Below are 15,997 nucleotides of genomic sequence, written 5' to 3'. Positions count from 1 at the left end.
TTGAGCGACTTACTATGAGCTATAGTTTGGTTAAATGTTTTTTATTATCAAAATGTACTGTCATTTCAAGGCTCGAAATTTTTAAACACCTTATTTCTCAAAGATTTTCCACCTTCTAAAGAGTTTCGATACGGTGGTCACAAGATACTCAAATATCCACTGTCACATAACCAGGAATTTGTACAAACATTTTATTGGTAGACATTGCTCTTATGCTAATATCCATCCACTTGTTTTGGATAATAAGACCATTTTGTATATTGTTGATTGCTTGTTTTATATATGTGCATTCTACGTAGTTGACTGTTTTATATATTTAACATCAACCTGTAAGAGGACTGCAGCTTCAGGCTATAATCTGGCATATTTACTGTTATTTTATTGTTTCATAAGTATACAATGTCCTGTTCCTCCTAAAAAAACACATCTAGATAAAAATAAATATATAGATTACAAGGAAGTAATCTGCTTTTTATCATGGAATGTTTAATCAATTTATCACTTTTGTTAATATTTGGGCATGTAATCTTTGTGTTTTTTTTAAAGGCAACAACTACATTGTGTTGATTCAAAATGGTATCAGGACATTTTCTTTGAGTTGAATCTCCAGCTGCCTCATCTACAGTCTCAACCATTGCCTTTGGTCATGAGTTCATCTTAACTACCTAAAGAATAACACGGCTAATACAAGTATGTTGACCTTCTCTTAAAGGATGCCTGTGGCCACCCTGAGGAACAAGCCGAGGAACTGTCCCTACCCAGAGGATGTCGTCATTAAGCTGCTTCTCTTCCACACCAAGACGAACCTGTTCAGGTGGCTCGGGCATCTGGTGGGGATGTCTTCCAGACTCCTGATAGTAGAGGTATGTTAGAGATTTTCTACAAAGAGTTCCAAGAAAGACCGGGGACTCCGGGGACTTAATGGAAAAATAATATCTCTCGGCTGTGCTGGGAATGTCTCAGTATCCCCATTGATGAGCTGGAGGAGATGATTGTGGAGAAAGAAGTCTGGGATCGGAGCTCAGCCTGGTGCCATGTGATCCCTTTCGTGATAGTGGATAAAAATGGACAGATGGATGGATGAATGATTAGAAGTGGTATATCAAAGAGAGCTTGCACTCTACGCATGCATAACGTTAGGATGCATGAGGAGCTTGTGGTAGCTATGGTTGTTCCAATCTCACCAAAAGACCTGAATATTATGAATTAATTCACAAGAATATCACTTAAAAGGATAAAAATGAACCTAAACACATTTACTTATTCACAAATCCATGTGTTTGACTTTTTTAGATTACCCAGAAAGCTTCGGGCACTTATTTTTTCTTTACAAAAAGCAAAGCAAAATTATTCAAAGAGAAATTATGTACAGATTTAATGCATTTGTCAGTATGCTGACAAACTGAGTCCACAAACTCCAACCGTGCATCACACAGGGAGTACATTCATTCACAGGAAAAAAGGGTCTCAGTGCCATACTGCTGTTTCACGATCCATCTTTTTGTTTAACTGTCGTCTTTAAGCGGATATGTGTCACCATCACTTCTTTTTTGTTTGCATTTACTTCTTTTTCTGCTATATTTTTTAATTTTTATCATATGTGGTGACTGGTTTTATAACCGCCACATTTGTGAAGAAAGTAAAAGCTACAGATCTCTACAAAGGTTACTTTTCGTCTCATTGTCTGCATTGTGTCAACCTTTATGGAGCGTTTGTATTTTTTTATTTTTTTCAGGGACGTCACACAATGTTTGCATGTTTACAAAAAGTCATACTGATTCTAATCAAACCTAACCACATAGTTTTGTGATCACAGTCTTACATATACACAAACTGATGCCATTATCAGTGTGTAGATGCTTTTGATTACAGGGATGAGACATTTGCTGCCAGAGCCCATTTATTTGAGTTGCAGTGCAGAGAAGAGCCGCTTCCAAACCTCGAAGAGAATAAAAGTAAAAAGATGAGAGAGAATCTGAGCTAAAAGTGTTGCAGCAAACCAGTTGTTGGCTAGGCTAGACACTTTCTTTTTTGTTTTTTTCTTTATATTTTCTCTCTTCGTGACTGGGCCAGATTAACCCATCTGGGGGGCCGGATGCGGCTCGGGGGCCGTCTGTTTGACACCCCTGTTGTATATCCTTCCATTCTCTGCAGAGGTTTTAGTTGCCTTGCTTGGTGTGATGATGGTTTCTGCCTCTCCTTCTGCTCATACTCCATATCCTAATAGATATTTATCTTTGGATATATTAAAACTTCTCAACGTGTTGCAGATATAAATATGTTCTATACAAGTTTACTTTTTTTAAAATTCCAAATAAATACATAGTTTGCTATATGGTGTCTTGACACTAGACTTTGATTTTTGTCAACATTTTCCATTAAGGACAGAAAAATAACAGCTGTCACAGGTTTGTTTTTACATGATCCGTTTTAAATACATTTTATTTGATTTATAATATTTTCTATTTTCCTTGTAATAATACAAATTTAATCGGTTACTATTTGACAATTGTTTAGTTATTTTTAGTTATTTGACTTGCATTCACAAGCTGAACATGCTGCAACTTTAATCAAGCGGTGGTCTCCCATAGAATTCTGCTCCTTTCTTGAGGCTTCTATTAAACAATGTTCCCTGCAAACACATTGCCTTCATGTAAAAATAGTTGTTAATATCCCTTTTTTAGCACAACTAGTAACAAGTTTGGTGTTTTCTACCCCTGCAAACTTGCAAAACTCAGCAAAGTGTTGTTCCACGTTTTGTTTCAACAGTTTAAAGAAAAGCACAAATGTAAAGCACGGTGTGTGTGTGTTTTTTTTAGAAAGACACAATTTAACGATACCAACTGGTGGTTTACTGTACTCCTACCAGGCCAGCTGTCTCTGATCTTACTTCTGTTAAGACTTGCACACTTTACTGAGACTGTTTACCACCTTTAAGATTTCACACCAAATGTGTTCCATCAGCGAGACTTCATCCGGGACCCTATTAATAAGTCACTTTTACACAGCAGTTATGCTTTATCAGCAAAAAAAAAAAAAGTAAAATAGAAAAAGGTTTGTGTTTTACCACAATTTTTTTGCCTTGAATGGGTAACTTCCTTTTCACAAAAGTGGCTCAGCACTGCATCACTATACTTATACGCACAGGAAGCCAGATTGTGGGGTTTGAATCTACATTTATGTCACACCAAAAACTCAGAACAGATCCAACGCCTCTGTGTTTGACATTCATCATAAAAGCTTGAATTGGGCTGTGACTGCAGCTCCCTCGGTGGATGGGTTATTCGTGGCGAACAAATTTCACACATTTAACTTTTGCTTTTTTCAGCCTCCGGGCCAAAACGGAGACTAAAGCACCAATGTAAACAAGTTGGTTATATTACAACTTTTAAATAAAACTTTAAAACATTATTCTTTAATCTTAATTGCTTTACATCTTTACTGTCATTAATGAGGTGAAGTTTCTCTCCATGTCCGTGACTCGGTAGATGTTCAGAGGATCCTGCCTTATTTCCATATTAAGCTCTTATCTCTGTTTCGCTTTCATATTTAGCATATAGCTTATCATTAAAATTTCATAATACAAAATTCATCCCTGTTATAAATCTATTTTAAGCTTTTTTAGGGTTTGGATAACACCTCTCACTCACTCGGGACTGGATTTCTTCCTCAAATGGTTCGTAGACTGTCCATGCTGATAAACTTAAATCAGGAGTTTACTTTATATTGACATGAAATTATCATTTCCTTTATCTTTAACTCCAGAAAAGTTATGATTTTCACAAAAATGAACAAAAGATGACAACTTTGCATTTGTAGATGCTGCACTCAGCTAATTTAGATAGAATATCTGGTTAGATACATTTAGTCACCTCCTAGAGTAGATGTTCCGTGACCCAGTAAAATCCACTTACTGGGTCTATTCAGTATATTCTGGAAATGTTCAACCATTATCTTTAATTATTTATTGAAGAACTACTACATTCTTTGGTTTATTCTTACTATTTTTTCAATAAAATAAAATATACTTGACTTGTAAGACATTTCAAGTTATTTAAAGCTTAAAATAATACAATTAACCAAATTTTCTAGCCGTTTTTGGTAAGAATCAGACATTTGGTTGGTTGAAATCTCCATGTCAAGATATTTGACTTAAAAGGCACCCCGTTCATTTCCAATGCAAATTAGTAAATTTTAAATTGCTTTTGACCTCAGATTGTTAATAGTTAAAAATATCTTGACTGCCAATGCTTTGATGATGTTTATATTTCTTCGTTCTATGTTTTTATTGACAATTTTTAACTAGTTTTAGTTTAACTTGTAAAATTAGTAAAATTAGTAAAAATTAGTAAAAAAAATTAGTAAAAATTAAAAATTAGTAAAAATTAGTAAAATTAGTTTTCTTCATAACTACCAATCCCCAATTTGGATATACTGGTTTAGATTTCATTTTTCTTTTTTTAAAGTTTCCTCTTTTGTACATCCTGTTTAACACTTAATGGTACTTTTACTGGTAATTTTATTCTATGCGACTGTCTTTTATGTTTCACTATCTTTTATATATGGTGGTGTTTATATTTGGACCTTGAGTCTCTAAATGAATAAAAACATTATAGGTATTTTAATCATTTTAATTAATGTTTTGTTTTTCTCTTGTGACTTATGTAGATTCAAGGAGTTCACATCTTAAAGTCATATTTAGCTTATTAAAAGAATGTATGTCATATATAGCATTTACTTAAGGAAGGGCTACCTACCTAATTATCCCTCAAGCTGAGTGATATTGGTGAGCTTTATTAATGTTCTTCTGAACTGCCAGGCACAACCAATAAATACAGCTCCAAGGATTCCACCAAATGAAATGGGAATAATTTAGTATTTTAATGAAGCACTGTCAATGCATATCACACACACCCTTATTTAAATATGCACATGATTCTTCAAAGTCATTTTAAAAGAAGGATGTGTAAAAGATGGCAGCTCAATTACCTTTTACAGCTGAAGATGCATTGGGCCACACGTTTTATTTTACTGTTAAATGAAAATAAAAAATGATAAAGTAGCCTATAGCTCAACTGTAAGAAAACATTAAGTGGATCTTGGTGATTGCAGAAAACAATAATATTGTTTTCTGACTTAATGAGAACCTTAGAGACCTGGCTTTTTTCATGGCATCTCATCCTATTAGAAATATGGGCTAAACCCCCCTGGAAGTTTACATTAGAAATGGGGGCATTTCCAGCAGTGGGTCAAGACATTGAATTCCCAGCCTTGAGTCCTTTTCACCTTTCATTTGAACATAATGGAAAATCAAACATCATTATCAGTGCACAGAGCTATAAAAGACAAATGCATGTGTTTCTCCTCACACTCTGTTTTCTTCAGTGTTTTATGCCCTCCCTGTGGAGACGTTGGGGTCTGTTGTAGATGGTCCATAAATCCTAAACTTAGTCATTTTTTCATCACAGTAGGAGATGGCTGTCTGACTGAAGACTGACCATGGATCAGAACTGCACTAAGACTTATATGACGGGCCCCACTGAGGACTGAATGGACAGCACTGTCTGATGAATGACCTGCCTGCTTCTTAATTACAAAGCACACACATCAAGAGACATGCCAACAACTGTCAAAGTGTAAGGAACTTCTACACTTAACCTATGGCTACATTTTGGGATTGAGAAAAGAGTTGTTTTTAAGACATTACAGACTTTTTTTATCAGTAGCTGCATTTCCATGACACACATGCGCAAAACTTTATTGAAGTTCTAGAAATGTTGAAAAAATACAATTTCGCAACAACAATATTTCCATGAAATCATAGTTATGCTGATAAGTCATTCAAAAACACGACAACAGATGTGAACAATACTCTGTTTCAGAGCATATACGTTTAAATTTCTGTCACGGCTCTAGCAGCCATCACCATCTATCAAAGGACACATTGACGTCTTATTCAAGCCATGGTGCGGCAAGCTATGTAGGAGTGGCTACGGATGAAGCGATTTTGGGAAATCGTGGTTGGTGATTTTACAGAGAAGCTGTGCATCCAACAATTCTGCATGACATGCTCAACTTTTAATGTATATATATATATATATATATATATTCATTCATTCATCCTCTTGGACGGTTTGTCTCTTTGGGGGTCGCGGGAGTGCCCGGCTACTGATGGGCGAAGGCAGGGTTTACCCTGGACAGGTCACAAGTCTGTCGCAGCATATATATATATATATACAGTATATATAAACCCAGCGAATATGCCACCCGGGCAGGGTTTACCCTGGACAGGTCACAAGTCTCTTGCAGCATATGTATATATATATATATATATACAGTATATATAAACCCAGCGAATATGCCACCCGGGCAGGGTTTACCCTGGACAGGTCACAAGTCTTTTGCAGCATATATATATGGGCCCCATATGGTTTACCTTTGGGTTGAATTGGTGGGCCCTAGGTGGGTTTGTCCGCGGATTCCATGGTGGCCCCATCTGTTTGCCCACATATATATATATATATATATATACTCGGGCAGAGTTTACCCTGGACAGGTCACCAGTCTGTCGCAGCATGTCTTTATATATATATATATACCCAGTGAATATTTCAATGTGGGCCACATATGGTTTACCTTTGGATTGAATAGGTGGGCCCCAGGTGGGTTTGTCCGCGGGTTCCATGGTGGCCCCATCTGTTTGCCCACACTGGCTTAGGTGGGGACTCAGTAGTCTGGTTCGCCGGACAGCGGAGCTCATTACGCCGTTCACTGGGTGGCTGGTCAGCGTAGGGACCCAGACCACTGAGTCCCCACTTAAGCCGGTGTGGGCAAACCCAGATGGGGCCACCATGGAACCCACAGACAAACCCACCTGGGGCCCTCCAATTCAGCCCCAAGGTAATCTATATGGGGCCCACATTGAAATGTTCGCTGGGTATTACCTCTTTTTAAACCTGTTACAGTTTGTTTTGGTGGTTCACACTAAGCCAGCAAGTTAGTTCAAGCCATTTAGTTTAGCCATTCTGGCTCATGTACTCGCAGTGTTTTTGTTTTTTTTTTTTTTGTTAACCTCTGTAACTACCTCAGGAGAGGGTTACAAAGGTGGAAAAAAATGTAAGCCACTCAGGGAGAGTTTAAATTACTAGGCACAGAAGAGACCATTGGGGTAACAAAAAAGAGTCTGTTTTGCTGTTCATCTTTTGGCTCCTAATCATTTTTTTTTTTTTTTTTGCTTTTTGCCTTTGCTGAGTTAATTACATGGGAAATGACATGAAGTTTTACACCCTCCCTGTGGTGAACCTGAAATCTGGTTGTTTGAACTCATTTGCTTTTGGTGACAAGGTGTGGAAAGTGGGAAAAAATGGAATTGTAACAGGGGTTTATGAGTCACCTTACTGCAGTATGTATCTGTAAGTGAGTTGTGGCTTATTTGGACTTATTTTTGTGATACAAGAAAAGAAAATATTTAAAGAAAATTGAGAGAAAAGGCTATTTTAGGAAGCATATATATTTTGCACTTTTAAATTATTGACTATAGTGATTTGTAAAAAGCACAGATTTGATTGAGTATCATAGTTTCAACCTTAATAATACCTGCATTTGTGATTTACTAAATAAGGCGAATATTTGGAATGAATGATTTTTAATGTATTGTTTACAATTGGAAATACAAATAGAGGTTAATCTTGTGAAGATAGAAACTTCAAATGTATCATTTTGCAATTGTTCACTAATGAGAAGAAAGAGACAAAAATACCTTCCAAAGCTTGTTATTTTTTAAGCAACCTATTGCGATGCACGATGTACAGTGAGCCCCGAGCACGGGTTGCATTTGCTCTACACTTCACTGCAAAATGAGACTAGTCAAGCCTTAATGTAACCAGCAAAAGCTGGATAAAAATCTATACAAACTCAATTATGAATCAATTTGAGTTTGTGTCAGACAGTCTGGTGCCAACAGAGTGGATTTTTTATTAACTTATGGTCTAGGAAGAATGAAACACTTTTCATTTGTGTACTTCAGTATGTTGCTTCATGATTCAGAGGAAGGGTGTTCACACTTTGTCTTGAAGGGATCTCTGATGGAGCTCTACTTTGTGTTTTATGACGTTCAGAATTTTTGTATGTTTTTAGCTAACTTTTTTTTATTACTTATTGAACAAAGTGAAGATTGCAGTAAATGTATTAAAGTTGAATTAAATAATTCTTCCTTTTATGCTGTAAATTAGATTTATACCTAAATCTGTACTCTTTTAAAACTCAGTAACAGACATGAATATTCATGAATCAGTTAGTCAGCTCTCTGTTAATTCATGCCAAAGCTGGTGTTCATTTTTAGTTTTCCATATTTAACTCTTCCATACAACTCATCAACTTGAAATATGCACTCAGTTAGTTGCTTCAAATCTATTTGATTTCATCAGTGGTTTATTGCAGGTCTAAGCAAGTTATCTATTTGTCTTTACATGACATATGTTTGCCATTTTGGAGATTTACTCACTCTACAGCTCTGATCTTGAACAGTTATTGATTTCAGCAAGCCAGACAGCTGGCACATGGGATTTTGCTTTGTTTTGTTCATTCTGGGTTCCAACCTAATGTCGATGGAGAAATGAAACTTTTAGCCCTAAATATTCCTAAAAATGTGGCACTCATTTGGGCTTGGAGCTCCCAGCTCTCTGCCAATCACTCCTTGTCATGTCATTATCATCAGCTTGTTGCCTCAGTTGCATTTATTCTATCTCTGTTACACTGCCGTGCGTCGGGGGGGCACACATGCAAGGATAGAGCATTCTGACATGGTCCCACTGGTTCCATTAAAAGCTGCCCTACAGTAGTTTGTCTGTTTTGTCCCATACTCATACACCTGCCACGTGCCAGGAATATGTGGGCTGTCCCTTAAGGTCAATAAAGCACTACACAATGGCCCAAAAGAAATGACAGCGTTTTCCCCTGATATGCCCAGCGTGTGATGACCTCTCATTAGCAAGAAAGTGGGTCATATAAGGTCTTGTAGTTATCAATTCTTGAGTGAGAAACGGAAGCTGTATATACTTTATCATGGGATATAAAATAGCCCTCCTGGTAGTCATTTACTACTTCCCTGCCAAGAGCAGCATCATTAATTGGAAATGGTGTGGAATGCTTGGCAAGGTTTTTTTTTTCTAACAAGTTAACTAAAAACTAAGGTTTTTACATCCAAAACTGTGCGTGCGTTTAATGTAGAAACGGCAGGGGAAAAAAGCAAATATTATATGAGTATGCCATGTGCAAAGATATATATTTTTTTTTAAATATGAGGAAGTTGACTGGTTTGAGACAAAGGCTATGTCCAAATTCCCTCCCTACTCCCTAACCACTAATAAACTATATAGTGCTGGACTAGTGCCCTGGATTTTAAAAGCAATTCAGACAATATACTCACCATTTTTTTCCTTTTTTTGGTGGCAAATATGATATATGGTGGGGGTTTGTGAAGATGTGGTTTTGCTTTGCTTTTGTCGCTTCCATCCCTCGAAGTGTGAAGTTGTCTTCTCATGTTCTTCATCGGTCCTGGTTGAATGAAGAACCAACAGGACTTCAGAAACCCAACCCCCTGAGAGCTTCTGCACCTTATACATAAAAAAAAATATATATATATATATATATATATATATATATATATATATATATATAATACATTTCTGAGAATAGATGTACAATTGTCAATATTTCACAATAATCAAGTAAAAATTATATAATTTATAAGTTAAGAATTTACAAGATTAAAGTCATACAAAGGTCTGTTTACTAAGAAAAATGTAAACAACAAAAAACAATATTTTTTTCTTTCAATATTATAGACAGAATGCATTTTAAGCAGTTACTTCAGCATTGGTTTAACAAAAAAGAAAATACTAATTCTTTTAGTCAGTCAACATCGATTTATAATAAGTAGGCCTACAAGACAAATGAAGGAGACTTGTCAGCTTTTTTCTCACGAATTTACATATTTATTCTTGTAAAATTATGCCTTTTTTCTCATAAATTTAAACTTTATTCTTGTACAAATTTTGGTGTATTTTTTTTCATAAATTTACATTTTTACTCTAATAAAATCACGACTTATTCTCATGAATTTACAACTTTATTTTCATGAAATTATGAATTTTTTCTCATAAATTTAAATTTTTATTCTTGTAAAAATATGGCTTTTTACCCTTTTTTGACATAAATACACAACTTTTTTTCTAGTAAAATCACGAATTTTTTTTATGAATTTACAATTTTGTTCCTGTAAAATTATTAGATCTTTTTATGGTGGCCCTAATACTAATATAATAATTTCCTAAAGTAAAAACCTTAGAAAATAGGAGCATTTCAAAGGCAGTTTATGAATTCATTGTGTTTTGATGATGAAAACTTGGACAATTTATGAAAAAATAAGTGTAAAATACTTTTTTCCACCTGGAAAATCATTCAAATGCAATGCATTGTGGTCTATAATTGCTAATCCAGTGAACATTGATGCCCACTGGGAGATTTCTAGGGCAGTCAAATTTGGAATTGTAGACAGAACAAAAAATTGGCAAATGGTTACTATGTAGTGAGTGGTGGAGTAATACCAAAGTATTTCCCACATCTTTTATTTTCTTCAGTTTGGCAGTTTTGTGCTTCTTTTGCTAAAAAAATTACACTTTCTGTTAATATAAACTGAAAATAAAGATCCAGTGAGATTGGACTGCTACAGCTGAACATCCCCAAGGGAGCCTCATCGCCCCCACTGCAACAGACTCGAACAAAAGGACTAAGGAAGTAGAGAATTCCACTGAGCTACAACAAAGAATGGAGTCAGATCTTCCACCCCCACGGCCCAACCTCATCTTAGTGTACAGTAATGGCTTAACCTGTTTGGTGTGAAGAAAGTTTGATTCTCACCTCATGCTGGGATTGAGGTATTTCTGAAGCATATTGACTAAAGTCCGTTTACACTAGTCATTAACTCTGACAACTCACCGCTAGGTGAAGAGTTTTGTTTTCCCCCCCTTTAAGTTCCTTTTGTCGTTGCATTGGGTGAGTTATGCCACCTTCTTTGTGTGACACGAGTGCTCCCTCTCCTCATCTCGCCCCTTCATTGCCAACATTTAAAGATTTATCTCTTAAATGAGAACCTTTGGTAAACAGGCTAATCTGTTTGGCAGCACTCACAGTCATGGCTGAATAAAACATTTGACAACACTAAGCTTCTGAATCTTGCTATCTCTCCCTGGCAAAAGGCCTTCCATTGCCTCCCTTCAGGGCTCCTTCGTCGTTTAATCCCAACGATCACATTCTTCTAGCTTTTTACCATGCTGCAGGGGTGTGGTCAGACTTTTGTCTTGTCTGACAGAGAGTTCATTATGTGATTGGCGAGGAGCTAATACAATAACGCTCATCATGTGCTGCTACTGGGGCCAAGTCCAGCCATTCATGCAGCACACGGTTCTTCTTCCTGTCTCTGTCTCATGGAGGCAGGCTGCCACCTCTCCTGTGGTGACAGGTTTCCTCAGAGGTATTAAACCACTTGTCTTGCAAAACCCCTTTTAATTGAAATTACCCGTTGGCTGATAAGCTTCTGCTGTCTTATCAGGCATGCGATATAGTGGTTATGGTCTTTCATGCTGGGATGTTTTGCTGTGGCTTGCTCTTCTTGATTTATTTTTAACTGTACTTTCATTTCCGCAGTCCTCACCTTTGGTGAGCCCTCTTCACATGAATGATTACTTTGTTGTTTGTTTGCTTGTCTGCGAGTGACTGTTGTCTTATCTTAGCCTCTCGATACATATGTATATTTTTTCTTTTTAGTTTTGTCTCTTGTGGGATAAAAGGGGCTGTAGTTATACAACACTTTACTTGTCTAATTGACCAGACAAAACTCTCTCTGCGCTACAAGCCACATTTACACATGTTTATAGTCATAGAAATTCTAAACATGGCCATAAATTTCTTATTTGTTGCTCTCATACAAACTTACCCCCAATATATATTGACCTACCAATGGCGGACTCATCAAGAAAACAACCACATAACTAGAAGTCATCAGATTTATGGAAATTAACTATGAAAATGTGTCATCAAACAATCCTGGTCTACAACTGAGTCTATTGTCTGATTTATAGTGGGAAACTACATATGGGGTGGCTGTGGTGCAGAAGTAGAGTAGTCAATCTCTGGTGCAAAGATTGCACGTTTGGTTCGCGCCCTGCCTGCCCATGTGTCTAGGTGTCCTTGGGCAAGACAATGAACCCCACATTGCTCCTGGTGATTTTAGATTGGTGCCAGTGTTAGCCAGCTCTGTGTGTGAATGGAACTGTGACTGTAAAACTCTTTGGGCCCTCTTAAAAGATAGTAAAGCGCTGTATAAGAATACAGTTAAACGTTTTACATTTTTCGACCATGATTATTTTGATCAAATTATGTAAATAAACAGTTGGAGAGCCAGTTTTTATGTACCAATTTACTCTGAAGAAGCCACAGTTTTGAAAATGGGAATAAATTGATAAAATGGGAAATAGACTGAGAAATTGGTCCTAATGTTTGACATGAAGAAACCTCTAGGAAACCTGTGTACAATTAGCTTTACTAATAGGGGAAATAATATATCTAAAAATTGGACAACATTTTGTTGCTGTTCTGGTCTGTAGTCTACAAGGAAGTAATATTTGTTGCCTTGGACAAACCATCCACCTGTCAGCAGTCAGAGCTCTGACTCCGCCTCTGGCCACTAGCAGGACCAGTCTCCAGAGTTCTAACTCACCTGACTCCAATCTGACAATGACCCACCTGCTTCTTGATCAGCACACAGAGCCTCACTCTGTGCGAAGTATTGTTTTGTCCCACCCCACTTGCATTACCGAGCGTTTATATCTGGACCTGATCTTCTGTACCTAATCCTGCTTTATCTTTGCTTGCCTGCTGCCTGCCCTGACCCGTGCCTGGGCTCACTCTTTGGATGACCCCATGCTCGTGATTGACCCCTGCCTGTCTGACCCTGATTTTAGCTCATGGTCTTTTAGCCGTACTTGGTTCCTGTCTGAACTAATAAACCTGCTGCACGTGGAACCAGCTGTCTGCACGTTTGTGACACTACTGAGTCTCACAATTAAGTTTTGTAACTTCTGTCTATTGGATTCTGTCAAGTAGACACATGCAAATATGTAAAACTACACAATTTATTTAATAAAGGCAGTTTATGGATTTTTTGTGAGAAATCTATATTTATTGCCCAGATATCTCATCAGAAAACTGCCGTTACCAGATAAAGGCCAACAGATTGTCTTGTCAACATGTTACTTGTTAAATCCAATGACTCAAATAAACAGATTTGATTGGATATTTGGTCCACATGTAAACAGGCGTTTTGACTTAGTTTTTAATAGACTCAAGAATTGCTTTTATTTATACAAAGTCGAAAAAATAAAACAAAAAATTTAGATATAACAACTAATTGTATGTCTTATGCCAAATGTTGGTCCGATGTCACTTGAACAAGAGTGACGACTAACCAATACTACCTTGTTAAGCTTCACGTTAGCATTAAACTTATAATGTTGTCAACTAAATGTTTTGTTTCCTTTCAAATTTGTGTTATTACCATTTCATAGCTTTTTTTCCAGATTGCTTCTTTGTTATAGTTTATAGATTTTACTGTTTTGCCCTTGCATGAGCCTGCAGCTACTATTACATTATAAACATACCAGGTTTGCCAATATAATTCATGTTTACCTGTAATTACATTGTCAAGATCCAGATTAGCTATCAATAAACTCTTTAGAGTGTTTTGTAATCAGAAACATTTGAGACATTTTCAGAAAGGTAACACAGATTTCTCTCCTCCTTGACTTTATCTAGAGTCCATCTTGTAGATTGATGGTACTAGACCCTATGGACAGACACAGTATGAGAGAAACACTCACGATTTTCAGACTTTAGCATTTGATTTGATTGGACTTTACTAGAATAAATTCACTTTAGTGAGACTTGCAAATACTTGTGAGCAGCTCTGCACTGAAATGCAATGACCCACTTCCTGAGTTGTAGATCAGAATCACAAAAAGCAAGCTCTTTATGGGGTGATGTCAAATTAATTGTCTTAGCACGGCAGAAGTTGTCAATCATTCTGTCACTGAGTGAAAGCCATCAGTAACTAAAGTCAAACAGTCATTATTCGGTCATTTGCATTTGTTAGTTAAAGCCCAGTCAGAGGTCAACAGCTCCCCTCCCACATGACACAAGAACTGACAGTAACAGGAATCAACAGTGCCTGTTTTATTTCAGATAACCTAATTTATTGAGGATGTAATTCCAAAATAAATGACCAGTTTTCATTCTTTTATTCTTGATTGTGTCTGCCTGCAACTCAAAAATATTGGATTTTTTTTTTTTGGCTTGGCATCTGGAGGCCTCCAGACCCCCTTTATGAAATGCTGAATAAAGAATGATGTAATCAAGTCAAGGGCTTCTACAAAGCTTCAGTTTACCAATAGAAATACATATTAGCTTGGTTCAATATTGGGTTTTTTCAGCTGTAGCACAGGACACTTCATCTCTGAATAGAGTCCAGCTCAGCAGGCTGAACTCAATACAAAAATTCAATGAGCATTAAGCAATGTACACAACATCCAACATATTTTTATTTCCCAAAAAGATGTGAGGACGCACACAGTGAGCAGCAACACACAACTGAAAAGATTGCTTGTATTTTAAGCAAAGCACATTGCATCCTAGAAACCAAGAGTCAGGGATTTCTTTGTTTGACATTCAAATATGTTTTTGTGAGTTGGTAAACACATTTCATCCACTGCTGTGGGGAAAATAATTTAAAGTCACTGTCCTGCAGAATATGACGAACACTTCCTATTCTGAAAGTCCTTTTGGTCTTCAGCCTGGGACACAACTGAGTCATTCACTGAACATTCATAGTGAAAATGTAGTTTTTCATCATAACAAGTCAGTGCTCCAATCTGAAAAACAAGAACAAATTCGCAAAGTCAAACAAAACTTTTGTTGTATTTTACTGTTCTGAAAAACAATGTCTAAGGCAGACCCTTTAATGAAATATTTCCTAAGAATTTGGGGAAAGAAACTGCAGCAGCGGAGCATTGACCTTAGGAAAACGCCGTATCTGTGCTGATAAAACCGTATCCAGTATTTTGGATTATGGTTCTTATTACCATAATCATTTATCTGACAGTTTTTTATATATATATATGTGTTCACTTTTCATGGTTAGACTTGCCTGCAGCTCATATAGCATAAAAGGACATTACCTTTTGTAGAGAACATTGCTAAAAGCTACCATTTAATGATACAGTATTCTTTATTTGAATATGGAAAAGGTTACTATAACTTCAAAAGAAAGGAAAGAATACGAGTTTTCAGGAATATAATACGTCCACATCCCACTGGTTAATATTTTAATGTGCAGACAGTGGATTTACAAAAAAAGCAAGAATTAGTTTTTGAGCAATTTCATTTGTATTTGACAATCAACCATTCTACAAAGCAGAATAAACTGTGTCAACCACCCTAAAAGCAGCAAGTTTGATGCCTCGTCAAAGTTCAGTTCTTTAAGAAAGTTACATTTACATTGACATTTACAAAAATGGCCACCAAAGTGGGAGTCTCATTGCTGTGTTACAGAAATCTTGTGAGTTATCAGGAAAAGAGCAGAAACATCTCGTTTGTCTCATCTTTTTGGACAAAAATATAATACATGGTATTTAAAGAATAAAAGCTGTCAAGACTAAATCTGCTGCTTTCATGTGTCAAGGAAATGTAAAAACATCGATTTCGTTTTTCACAGTAGAGCTTGTATTGCATTTTTTAACTGAAATTATTGAGCTAAGTTTCACTATTGCTGGGTGATTCTCACTTGAGTTCAAGTCTTTACATGGTTTTTAATATGTTGCATTTTTCTGAGTGTCAAGGGTCCCTGGGTAAAGTGTCACATGTCCCATGAATGGGTGGCACAAAA

General features: G+C 36.6%; 1 protein-coding gene across 1 annotated transcript in view; it reads left to right on the top strand.

Moving 5' to 3' along the window:
- The window catches only part of adgrl2a (adhesion G protein-coupled receptor L2a), a 222,131-nt gene that overhangs the window by 52,704 nt on the left and 153,430 nt on the right, over nucleotides 1-15,997 (top strand). Inside the window, exon 2 of the mRNA XM_024278248.2 lies at nucleotides 713-863. The gene's annotated coding sequence lies outside the window, so the exon portion shown is untranslated. The remainder of the gene's footprint in view (nucleotides 1-712; nucleotides 864-15,997) is intronic.

The sequence above is a fragment of the Oryzias melastigma genome, linkage group LG4 (genome assembly GCF_002922805.2).
Source record: "Oryzias melastigma strain HK-1 linkage group LG4, ASM292280v2, whole genome shotgun sequence".
Lineage (NCBI taxonomy): Eukaryota > Metazoa > Chordata > Actinopteri > Beloniformes > Adrianichthyidae > Oryzias > Oryzias melastigma.
The sequence above is the reverse complement of the archived record's forward strand: the minus strand, read 5'-3'. Positions and strand labels throughout refer to the sequence as shown.